Source organism: Sander lucioperca, chromosome 19 (genome assembly GCF_008315115.2).
Source record: "Sander lucioperca isolate FBNREF2018 chromosome 19, SLUC_FBN_1.2, whole genome shotgun sequence".
In the NCBI taxonomy this organism is placed as follows: Eukaryota; Metazoa; Chordata; class Actinopteri; order Perciformes; family Percidae; genus Sander; species Sander lucioperca.
This window is the reverse complement of record NC_050191.1, coordinates 1,604,838-1,617,369: the sequence shown is the minus strand read 5'-3', so window position 1 is coordinate 1,617,369 and position 12,532 is coordinate 1,604,838. Positions and strand designations below refer to the sequence as shown.

At 45.7% G+C, this 12,532-nt stretch overlaps 1 long non-coding RNA gene across 1 annotated transcript; it reads right to left on the bottom strand.

Moving 5' to 3' along the window:
• Positions 1 to 302: 302 nt before the first annotated feature.
• On the bottom strand, positions 303 to 6,264 carry LOC118493879. Its single transcript, XR_004895931.1, has 2 exons — positions 6,042 to 6,264; positions 303 to 411 (listed from the first exon to the last, which is right to left on the bottom strand). It is a non-coding gene; the product is annotated as an uncharacterized LOC118493879 (long non-coding RNA).
• Positions 6,265 to 12,532: the final 6,268 nt, after the last annotated feature.

Sequence of the window (12,532 nt, the reverse complement as noted above, 5' to 3'; positions counted from 1 at the left end):
TCTGAGAGAAACGCCCTCTCTCTCTGTCTTCAGCCCGATATGGGGAAATGACTCCTTCCCTCCAGGTAAAACAGATGGGGGATTTAAATCTTGGGCTACTAAGGGGCTGGGAAAAATAGGAGACCTTTACAGCTCTCAAAAGGTGCTGATGACATTTGGAGAAATGGTTGATAAATTTAACACACCCCGTAATCATTTTTTTTTTTTAAATACCTACAGTTGAGAAATTTCATTAGAACACACCAAAATCAAACATTATGCATCCCCGAAATGTCTACCATAGAAAAACTAATGAACGTGAATTGTTTAGGGAGAGGTTTAATATCCAAAATCTACAGATACCTAGTAGATGGAAGTACAGAAACATCTGCAGGACGGCTGGAGGCATGGAGAGAGGATCTACAGGAGGCACTCCCAATAGAAACGTGGGAGGAGGCATGCTCTAAAGCACAATCGAGAACTACTAACACTCGCCTGAAATTACTACAATACAACTGGTTGATGCGAACATCTATCACTCCAGAAAAACTTAACAAATATAACAGTGCTATACCTGATGTTTGTATTAAGTGTGAGAAGGAAAAAGGCACATTTTACCACTGTATTTGGCAATGTACAATTCAATTCAATTTTATTTATAGTATCAAATCATAACAAGAGATATCTCGAGACACTTTACAGATAGAGTAGGTCTAGACCAAACTCTGTACTTTACGAAGCCCCAACTATTACAGTGGTTGCCTCAAGAGCAAGCATTAGCAGTAGCTATTGCGACAGTGGCAAGGAAAAACTCCCTTTTTTTGTTAGGAAGAAACCTCGGACAGACCCAGACTCTTGGTAGGCGGTGTCTGACGGCACCAGTTGGGGGAGTGGTGAATGGTGGCAATAATAGTCATAATAAAGATAGTGAAGCAGTGATCACAATGGTAGTCATAGTAGTTCATGTCATAGTAGGGCACAGCAGGGCGTTACGGGGTGTAGTGTGGCACAGCAGCCTGGGTGGACGCGGTTGGACGCGGCAGGACGCAGTCGGACACTGCGGGGAAACGTAGAGCGTAGCAGGGTGTAGTAAGTCCATAGCGTCAGCTGCACCCAGGACCCCGGTGTAGGTGCCACCCAATTCCAAGGCGATGTTCTGGGTGAAGAAGAAGCAAAGGGACTCCGGGGAGAAAACTCCCCAGAGCTAGGTTAGTAACAGGCATTTCTGGGACTAAGATGCACACAAAAGGAGACAAGTGAAAAGAGAGAAGAGGGAGCGGCTCATTGTGTCCTTGGAAGGAGCTTCCCACAGCAGTCTAGAGTTATAATAGCATAACTAAGAGAGGCAGGCTAAAGAGAGGGGCCCTGGACCGGGCTCGTACTCTCCCCTGCCGGAACGGGCTTGTACTTCCTGCCTCCCTCTACTCTACTCTACTATGCTGCAACTCCTCACTCCCTAACTATAAGCTTTATCAAAGATGATGGTTTTCAGTTTATTCTTAAATGTGGCGACGGTGTCAGCCCCCCGAACCCAAGTTGGGAGCTGGTTCCACAGGAGAGGAGCCTGGTAGCTGAAGGCTCTGGCTCCCATTCTACTTTTAGAGACTCTAGGAACCACAAGTAGCTCTGAGTTCTGGGAGCGCAGTGCTCTAGTGGGACAATAAGGTACTAAAAGCTCTTCTATGTATGATGGTGCTTGACCATTTAGTGCTTTGTAGGTCAGGAGAAGGATTTTAAATTCAATCCTGGATTTTACAGGAAGCCAATGCAGAGAAGCTAATACAGGAGAAATGTGATCTCTTTTGTTAGTTCTTGTCAGAACACGTGCTGCAGCATTCTGGATCAGCTGGAGGGTCTTGAGGGACTTATTTGAGCAGCCTGATAGTAAAGAATTACAGTAGTCCAGCCGGGAAGTTACGAATGCATGGACTAGTTTTTCAGCATCGTTTTGAGACAGGATGTTCCTGATTTTGGCAATGTTACGAAGATGGAAAAAGGCTGTTCTTGAGGTTTGTTTTAAGTGGGCGTTAAAGGATAGATCCTGGTCAAAAATGACTCCTAGATTTCTGACAGTAGTGCTGGAGGCCAGGGCAATACCATCTAGGGTAGCTATATATTTAGATAATGAAGTTCGGTGGTGCTTGGGTCCCAGCACAATAACTTCCGTTTTGTTTGAGTTCAACATCAGAAAATTGTGGGTCATCCAGGATTTTATATCTTTAATGCACGCTTGAAGTTTAGCTAACTGACCGCTTTCATCTGGCTTAATTGACAGATATAATTGGGTGTCGTCTGCGTAACAGTGAAAGTTAATTGAGTGTTTCCTAATAATATTGCCTAGAGGAAGCATATATAAAGAGAATAGAATTGGTCCAAGCACTGAGCTTTGAGGAACGCCATGGCTAACTTTAGCGTATTTGGATGGTTTATCGTTAATATTAACAAATTGGGATCGCTCAGAAAAATAGGACTTAAACCAGCTTAGTGCGATTCCTTTAATGCCAACTAAATGTTCCAGTCTCTGTAAGAGGATGGTATGGTCAATAGTGTCGAATGCAGCACTAAGATCTAATAAGACAAGTACGGAGACAAGTCCTTTGTCAGCAGCAGTTAGAAGGTCGTTAGTGATTTTCCCCAGTGCCGTCTCTGTGCTATGATGCATTCTAAATCCTGACTGAAAGTCTTCAAATAGACTATTTCTATGCAGAAAGTCACACAATTGATTAGCGACTACCTTCTCAAGGATTTTGGAGAGAAACGGGAGGTTAGATATAGGTCTATAGTTGGCTAAGACCTCAGGGTCGAGGGTGGGTTTTTTCAGAATAGGTTTTATCACAGCTACTTTAAAAGACTGCGGTACGTGACCCGTTAATAAGGACATATTGATCGTATCTAGTAATGTGGTATTGACTACGGGTAGTGCTTCTTTAAGTAGCTTCGTTGGAATGGGGTCTAAGAGACAGGTAGTTGGCTTAGCTGAAGAGACCCTTAACATTAATTGTTGGAGGTCTAAAGGATAAAAGCCGTCTAAATAAGTATCAGGTCTTATCGTTCTCTCTAGCCCTCCTGCGCCCAATGGTGAGTCGTTGGAAGCTGTGGGCAGAAGGTGATGAATTTTTTCTCTAATTGTTATAATTTTATCATTAAAAAAGGTCATGAAGTCATCACTGCTCAGAGCTATAGGAATAGATGGCTCAATAGAGCTGTGACTATCTGTCAGCCTGGCTACAGTGCTGAAAAGAAACCTTGGGTTGTTCTTATTTTCTTCTATTAGTGTTGAGTAATAGTCTGATCTGGCATTTCTGAGGGCCCTCCTATAATTTTTTAGACTATCTTGCCATCCACACGAGATTCTTCCAGTTTGGTGGAACGCCATTTACTTTCAAGTTTTCGTGAGATTTGTTTTAATTTGCGAGTTTGGGAGTTATACCAAGGTGCTAGTTTCCTTTCCTTCATCATCTTCTTTTTGAGAGGAGCAACCGAGTCTAAAGTAGTCCGTAGGCAGGCCGTAGCAGCGTCTACAAAGTTATCAAGTTGGGAGGGACTAGAGTTAACATAACAGTCCTCTGTTATATTAAGGCATGACATTGAGTTAAGTGCTGTTGGAATAGCTTCCTTAAATTTAGCTATAGCACTGTCAGATAAGCATCTAGTGTAGAAACTTTTATTTAATTTCGTATAGTCTGGTAGTAGGAATTCGAAAGTTATTAAAAAATGGTCTGATAATAAAGGATTCTGCGGAAATACTATTAAATCGTCAATTTTGATGCCATATTCTAGCACAAGGTCGAGGGTGTGGTTAAAACAGTGCGTGGCCTCATGCACACTCTGACTGAAACCAATAGAATCTAGCAGTGAATTGAAAGCAGTACTAAGGCTATTGCTCTCAATGTCCACATGGATATTAAAATCACCTACAATAAGTACTTTGTCTGATTGAAGGACTACGCATGATAAAAACTCTGAGAATTCAGATAAAAACTCAGAATATGGACCTGGTGCTCGGTAAACAACAACGAATATAATTGGCTGTACTGTTTTCCATGTTGGGTGTTGAAGATTAAGAACAAGGCTTTCAAACGAGTTATAATTTAGTTTAGGTTTAGGATTAATTAACAGGCTCGAGTCAAATATGGCTGCAACTCCCCCTCCTCGGCCTGAGCCTCGTGGAATTTGGGTATTATTATGACTGGGAGGAGTGGCTTCGTTTAAACTAACATATTCGTCATGGCCCAGCCAGGTTTCGGTGAGGCAGAATAAATCAATGTGGTTATCTGATATCAATTCGTTTACCAATAATGCTTTCGATGACAGAGATCTAATATTTAATAGTCCACATTTGATTTTCCTATTCTGTTCTATCGTTGCAGTGGTTGTTTTAATTCCAATTAGGTTGTTTAGTATAGCACCTCTTTTGTTAGCGTTTGGTTTAAACGGTCTCAGTCGGGGGACAGACACGGTGGTTATGGGATTATGAATGGGTGATTGCTCTGAAGGGAGCACAGAGGGGTGTGTAGCGCTGTATCTCTGATTATTGACTTTGGGAGAGTGTGTCTGGTCAGTGTGCTTGTGGGAGTGTTTACGGGATGTAAACAGTCAATCAGAGGTCTGGGTATGCAGGGCGTGGTGCAAATTTCCACGTAGCATCTGGCTTCCGCGTGTATTGGGATGAATCCCATCCCTGCTGAACAGGGAGCCACGTTCCCAAAACAGATTGAAGTTGTCAATAAAACCTATCCTGTGAATACTGCATGTGAGCTGGAGCCAGGTGTTAAGGGAGAGTAGTCTGCTAAAGAGGCCTGATCCGCGACCTAGAGATGGAAGTGGGCCCGAAATAAAAACCGACTTCCCAGTGCTTTTTAAAGCCTCAATGAGAGTGGTAAAGTCTCGCCTTGTGCGCTCACACTCCTGAATCCGAGTGGACATGTCGTTATGTCCACAATGGACCACGATGCGTTTGATAGAGGTCGGAAATGAGGGTATCAGGTCCATAACTTTAGCCAGGATGTCTGCAACTTTGGCTCCGGGAAAACAGTGTGTGACAGCATTATGAAACCGTAGGTCTCTAGTGATGGAGTCCCCAATAATTACTGTGGTTAGGGGGAAGAGCGGACGAGGAGTGGGGGGGTGTGGATAGCCGGTGACGGGAGCAGAACAGTCAGTGTCGGTTTCAGATGGGCAGGGAAAAGAAGAGGAAGAATGCTTACCGTTCGGTTGTGGAGATTGTTTTTGAGGAACGTTGTCATTTGGCCGATCCAGGCAGTGTAGGCCACCGGACCGTCTGACTACCGCATCCCTCAGAAGCTTTCGCCGCGCGGTAGCAATCGTCTTCCGTGACGACGGCTGGTCAGTCTGCTTTGAAGCGGGGCGAGCCCGGTGAGCCGCACTGGCCACCTCCGACTCCGACAAAGCATTGAAGCGGTTGGAGAGGCTGAGGGCAGGAGGCGATGGAGCCCTACCCGAGGCTCTCTTTCGGCCGCAAACCACCTCAGTCCAGGGTGGCTTGACAACCGGTGTCGAGCAGGACGATGGGCGTGGGCAGGCAGCTGGGTCCCATGGCGCGGTATCCTGGAAGGCCGCCGAGAGAGATGAGATCCGGAGCGACTGATTATGAGCCACGTCCAAGCAGGCGGTTAACAAAGCATCTTTGGTTTTTAAGTCCTCGGAAAGCCGACGAACATCTTCCCTGAGGTCAGCAATTTCTTTGTTTGTATTATTGAACAACGAGGAAATCCTGAGGGGGAGTGGGGACTCGCCAGGTGTAGAGGTTGCCATGAAGCTAGCGTTAGTTTAGCCGGTAGGCCTAGTCTTGATAAATTAGCGTGAGGCTAATACTTACTTACACGTAAAAATGTATCTTTGGTTTTAAAAACACTTTATTAGTATAATAAAAACTAGGCGATAGAGCCGACTGTTAGGTAGGAGGTTGAAGGCAGCTGCCGGCTGCCTCGTCCCCGCCGACTGCTGTCGCTTGTGGATGACGTTCGCTTGTGGATGACGTGCAGCAGCTCGTCTCTGTTCTCAGTTCTCAGAAATACAAAAATTCTGGCAAGAAATAAAACTATGTATTCAAAATATTTTACAGATTCAAATACCCTTAGCCCCACAGTTGTTTATATTGGGTCTATACCCAGATAATTTGAAGATTAAGAAATATCAACGAATATTTGTAGACTTAAGTGTGTTAATGGCAAAGAGAGTAGTAGCCCTCTCATGGAAAAACACCAGAAGTCCAAGTGTAAGCAGGTGGTTGTCTGAACTATCTACAACTCTCCCCTTGGAGAAAATTACATATACAATAAAGGGGTAGACATGTTTGTTTGAGACATGTAATTGCATTTCTTTGTATCTCTGTTATGTTGTGAAAACAATAAAAATGTTGGTAAAAAATTAACAGGCTTGAGTCAAATATGACTGCAACTCCCCCTTCTCAGCCTGAGTCTCGTGGAATTTGAGTATTATGACTGGGAGGGATGGCTTAATTTAGACTAACATATTCTTCATGGCCCAGCCAGGTTTCGGTAAGACAGAATAGATCAATTTGATTATCTGATATCAGATCGTTGACCAATATTGCTTTAGAAGACAGAGATCTAATATTTAGTAGTCCACATTTGATTCTCCTATTCTGTTCTATCGTTACAGTGGTTGTTTTTATTCCAATTAGGTTAAGTACAGCACCTCGTTGGTTTACGTTTGATTTTACCGATCTCAGTCAGGGGACAGACACCGTAGTTATGGGATTATGAATGGGTGACTGCTCCAAAGGAAGCACAGAGGCGCGTGTAGCGCTATACCTCTGTACCTCTGATTACTGATATTATTGATTCTAACTGGAATGATATAGCTGGTCTGTGGGTTAGCAGAATTATTTGTAAAGGAGTGAGAGCTTATGGGAGAATGTGACTGGGAAGTGCGCTTGTGCATGTGTTTACGGGGGGCAAACAGTCAATCAAAGGTCTGGGTCTGCAGGGCGTGCCGCAAATTCCCACATAGCATCTGGCTGCCACGTGTATTGGGATGAATCCCATCCCTGCTGAACAGGGAGCCACATTCCCAAAACAGATTAAAATTGTCAATAAAACCTATCTTGTGAATGCTGCATGTAAGCTGGAGCCAGGTGTTGAGGATGAGTAGTCTGCTAAAAAGGCATACTCCGCGACCTCGAGATGGAAGTGGGCCTGAAATAAAAATCAACTTCCCAGTGCTTTTTAAAGCTTCAATGAGAGTGCCAAAGTCTTTCTTTGTGCGCTCACTCTGCTGATAGGACATGTCGTTATGTCCACAATGGACCACGATGAGGTTAACAGAGGTTGGGAGTGAGGGTATCAGGTACACAGCTTTAGCCAGGATGTCTGCAACTTTGGCTCCAGGAAAGCAGTGTGTGACAGCATTAAAAAACCTTATATCCCGGGTGATGGAGTCACCAATAATTATTGTGGTTGGGGGGAAGAGCGGACAAGGAGTGGGGGGGCGTGAATGGCCGGTGGCAGGAACAAAACAGCCACTATCGGTTTCAGATGGACAAGGAAAAGAAGAGGAAGATTGCTTACCGTTCGGTGGGGGAGATTGTTTTTTGAGGAACGTTGTCATTTGGCCGGTTCAGGCAAGGGAGGCCACCGGACCGTTTGACTACCGCATCCCTCAGGAGTTTTCGCCGCGAGGCAGCGGTCCTCTCCTGTGACGACAGCTGGTCAGTCGGCTTTGAAGCGGGGCGAGCCCGGGTAACCACATCGCCCGTTACTGGGGGAACATTTGGTTTCGACAAGGCATCGAAGCGACTGGAGAGGCTGAGGGCAGGAGGCGATGGAGCCCTACCCGAGGCTCTCTTTTGGCCGCAAACCACCTCAGTCCAGGATGACCTGATGGCTGGTGTCGAGCAAGAAGATGGGTGTGGGCAGGTGGATGGGTCCCAAAGCACAGTATCCTGGAAGGCCGCCGAGAGAGTTGTCATTTGGAGCGATTGATTATGAGCAACGTCCAGGTAGGCGGTTAACAAGGCATCTTTGGTTTTTAAGTCCTCGGAGAGCCGACGAACTTCTTCGCTAAGGTCAGCAATTTCTTTGTTTGCATTTTCAAGCAACGAGGAAATATTGTGGGGAGGTGGGGACTCGCCAGGTGTAGAAGTAGCCATGGAGCTGGCGTTAGCCTGAAGCTAATGTTTACTACTCGTAAAGGTACGCACAGGTACGTAGATTTGCGTAGATGTTGGCTCTTTCTAGAGACTAAAGGCTAGCAGGGGGTTAAAAAGAAACAAAAAACTAAGCAACTAGTACAATATTTTTCCCAAAATAATACTATTTTCCTCCGTCTGTCTTCTCTCCCTCCACACTCTCACACTGCGTTACCTTCCAGATGTAACGATGTCAGATCAGCTATGCTGGGTTGTGGATATGCGTGTGTAACGGAATGGTATATGTATTATGAGCACATTTATAGTGAATTCTACTACATTTAATGCTTCATGACTGAACTCATAAACACACAATGCTTTCTGACTCACTTTATCAACAGTCATAAAGTATTATAGATGTGTTGGAACCAAACAATGTGCTTAAGCTGATCTTGAGCAGAGAGCCTGTCAAGACAAATGGGGCACAGGAGGCCACCACATGGCTTCTCAGACAAAGGGACAGCCCTCAGTCAAACCTGAAGCCTAAAAAGTCACACCTCGACGTGAAAAAGGTTTCTAAAATGGAGAAAGTCCATTCAACACGAGGAGAAACGTGGTCAGGCTGGTGGAAGGTCTAAGAACTGCAAGCCGTGGCTTCACACCGTCAGGAGTTTCCTGGCGTTCCATTGGCTGAGGCGACCTGAACGCACCATGCTCACCACTAGGTGAACAAGGAGGATATAAGCGAATGCAGCCCGACAAACCCCGTCCTTCCCCTCTGTGATTCGTTACTGAACAAGACACGTCGGTAGCTGCTGAAAAGTCAACAGCATCATCTCGCAGGCCGAGGTGAGCTACGTAGCTAGTATCTGGGTGATACTACAAAAAGGGAGTCCCGGTAAAGAAGATTTTCTTTCACCAAATCTGCAAGTCGACTCTGACAGAGCTCAGAATCCAACTGCCGGAGGGAGCTTTTCTGTTTCGCTAAATCACGGGCCCGTGTTTTAACTCGCTTTCTGTTCATCGCGGAGGATCCGCCGAACAAATAAGTGAACTACACATCCAAAGTAAGAGGCTTTATAGTGTTCTGGGCAGATTAGAACAGGGTATGTTTTATTAATGAGTAATTTGCTATTGTTGCTATTTGTGTTACCATTAATGTGATCTGATTAATACAGTGCTATTGCTGCACGCTTTGATTATTAATCTGTTTGGCTGTGAATGTATCTCTGATCCAGATATTGTTGAAGTTGTGTTGAAACTGTGTTGAACTGTAGCTTTTACTTCCCGCAATGGAGAAGTTTAATTACTGGACAAGTGGAGCCCAGCCCGATCTCACGGCAGTTCGTGTAAATGTGACGTTATTTTAATCTATTGATTCATGTTCACGCGTGTGGCGCTTTGTTTCCCTGGGAAATTTACTTGTGGCGCGTCTCCCGTGACCGTCTCCCAGCGTTTAAGGCGCCCTTTCCCCGTAAGGTTTTTCCTAAACCCAACCTCCGCCATCCCGTTAGTGCGGTGCGTCCCCAGCGGCCCGCCTCGTGGGCGATTCCCGGCTTATGGAGCGTCCTTTTCGGCCGCCTCCCGGCCACCTCGTCTGCCGCATCCCCAGCGGGCCGCCTCGCGGGTGCCTCCCGGCTTATGGAGCGTCCTTTTCGGCCGCCTCCCAGCCTCCTCCTGGCGTCCTTTCCCCAAGAAAATAACGTGACATTTACACGTAAAAAATGAGAAAAAAACGTCTCTGTGAACACGCCATAATCCTCATCCCACAAATGCATGGTCCTTACAAATGGGGCACCATTTGAAAGGGAACTAAACAGGCTTTCCAACAGTATAAGATTTACTGCCAAAAAACATTGTTACCACAGAGAAATAATCTACCAAACACAAATTTCCTTACTTTTTGTGCTAAGTTTACATTTACAATATATTTACGGCAGTATTTGTGACTTCACAGCCCTCCTTTCAGCCAGCCACAGCTCCACACTTTTCCCTGCGTATAGGGCACAGAAATTTCTCCCATCCAAGCGACTGTGCCTATAGTCTTTTTGTGCCGGCTGGAGGTACAGCCAGCAGATGCACATCTGGTGTGACCGTTCTTAGCGGTCCTCTCAAACCAACAGATCTTGCAGGTTGGTGGCTTCCTCTTCCTCTTGGCTGGAGGAGGAGCAGCAGCAGCAGCAGCGAAGCTGTCTGACACTAAACACAGGCAATAGAGAACTCTTTTAGTCCGGGTAAAATGAAATGGATGCACGCACTGGTACACACGGATTAAAACAATTTAGCGAGATAGATACACACCCTCTGGTTCTGGCTCTGGCTCCACAGCCTCTGGCTCAGGCTCCCGGTTGTTCCTCTTCTGTGTCGCTTTCATACTGAAGTGGTTTAAAGAAATGTTGCACTTTGTTTGTACTGAGACAGCGAAGGGGCTGGACACACTCCTACACACCTCTGGGAGACAGCCCAGCGTGAGGCTGCCCTGCCCTATTGTCTTAGCTTGGTGGGCCATCATGATATACAAAAGAGCAGCCAGGACTGCTACCATGAGAGACAAAAGAGGCCAAGTGTGAAATGTAAAGTGTGAAGTATGTGGCTGCAGCAGCAGTACAAAACGTACAGAGTTATGTTTTAACTGACTAACTGACCTAAAGGCATACGATATAAATAAAGAAGACAAAGCATTGGGTTTTTGAATAGATATAAAATGATTTATTAAAATAACTATATACAAAAAAGTGTAAAAAGTCAGGGTGAAATAACTACATACAAGAAAGTGTAAAAAGTCAGGATGGTGGGGGTGGCCCCTCGTGCTCTCTGCGCTTTATTTCAAGCAGACACTGCTCCGCAGTTCCCCCGTCGGCCCGTAGTCCTTCGCCTTTGGCTGGCCACAGCGCCTGCAGTTGAAACGGGAGACCTTTTTGAAGGGCTTGAGAAAGCGCCCTTCCTCCTGGGCCCGACGCTCCTTCTCTGCCTGCACCCTCTGCCTCTAGGCAGTAGAGCGGGGAATGGCTGAAGCAGTGGCTGCGGCGGTGCTGGTGGAGGGAGCAGGCGTGTCACTGGTTGACGGGGTGGTGTCCATCGGGGGAGCTGAGGAGGAGGAGGTGGCACTCTGGTGGGCGGCGATGAGGGCATAGAGCTCCAGGGCCAGCGGCCCTCGGATGGTTGCAGCCAGACCAGAGGCATCTGCGGACAGGCGATGCTGGAAGGGCTGGTGCAGCAGAGTCCGTGGGGCAGGCAGGGGCTCCGCTGCAGTCTGGGGAGCGCTGGGCCCTGGGATTGCAATGGCGACGGTGTCCCTCATCATCGCCTTGCTTCGCTGGTTATGCCTTACAAGAAATAAAAAACAGACAGAAAACAATACATTATTAATCATGACAAAGATATAAAGCATGGCAACAAACACACACATCAGTGCTGTGAGCCAAAGTATATTGACTTATCACATCGACAGGGTCCGCTGATTCACATCAAATAACTGGATCCGGGTGCGCGCCATGAGGGCGGGACAGTTGACCACGTTGTCCTGCATCTGCTTGTAGTCAGTGTTGGGATAACGCGTTACAAAGTAACGCAATTACAGTAATGTATTCTTTTTTGCTGTAACGCAGTAATATAACGCATTACTAATTAAATTTCGGTAATATTATACTCGTTACAATCTCAGTAACGCGAGTTACAACGCATTTTACTTTAACATTTAGTGGTGCATTGTTTTTTTAAAGAATTCACCAACACCGCACATTTTTTCACAGGAAAAAAAAAGCCGTATTATTTTCCTGTCGCTGTATTCGATGGTTGAGATGACTGCAGAGACAGATACATTTGCGATATGGACATTTTCAGGAGTTATTACGCTGCGTTGAAGCGAGCTGTCCTGTTTCTGTTCCCGTGGTCAGAACCAGAACCAGAGACGGTACGGACAGCATGTATGTCCCAACAGGTGACGGTACGTCAGCGGCTGACAGATATAAACATGTCGGGAATTAATGTTGAGGCTTGCTACACGTAAATATCATTGCATTTTATCAGCCGTGGAGAGTAACTCTGCCTGTAGTGGAATGGCTTCGAATGACGACCAAAAGCGCTTGTCTTTTACTGTGACCATTTACTGTTCAATATGTTGCAGTTTTACAAACAAGAAAGTGAACAACTGGAGCCTGACGGACATGTTGCATCTCAGTAAGCTAGCAAGAGTAGGCTACACAACAGACAACGTCCGTGTAGCCTACTTCAAAATAAAAGCATTTCCTGTGACGGTTCGCAGTAAAACTATATTACTGTTAAATAAGGTTGTGTAGGCTACCTTTTCACAAATCGGCTGTAAATCAAGTACTGTAGTGAGTTTTAATCACACTATAATTGAACATTTCCTTTAGAGTGTTTTAAACTAAACAACATGAATTTCTTATTCAAGTGCTATAAACAAACATTTTACAACAA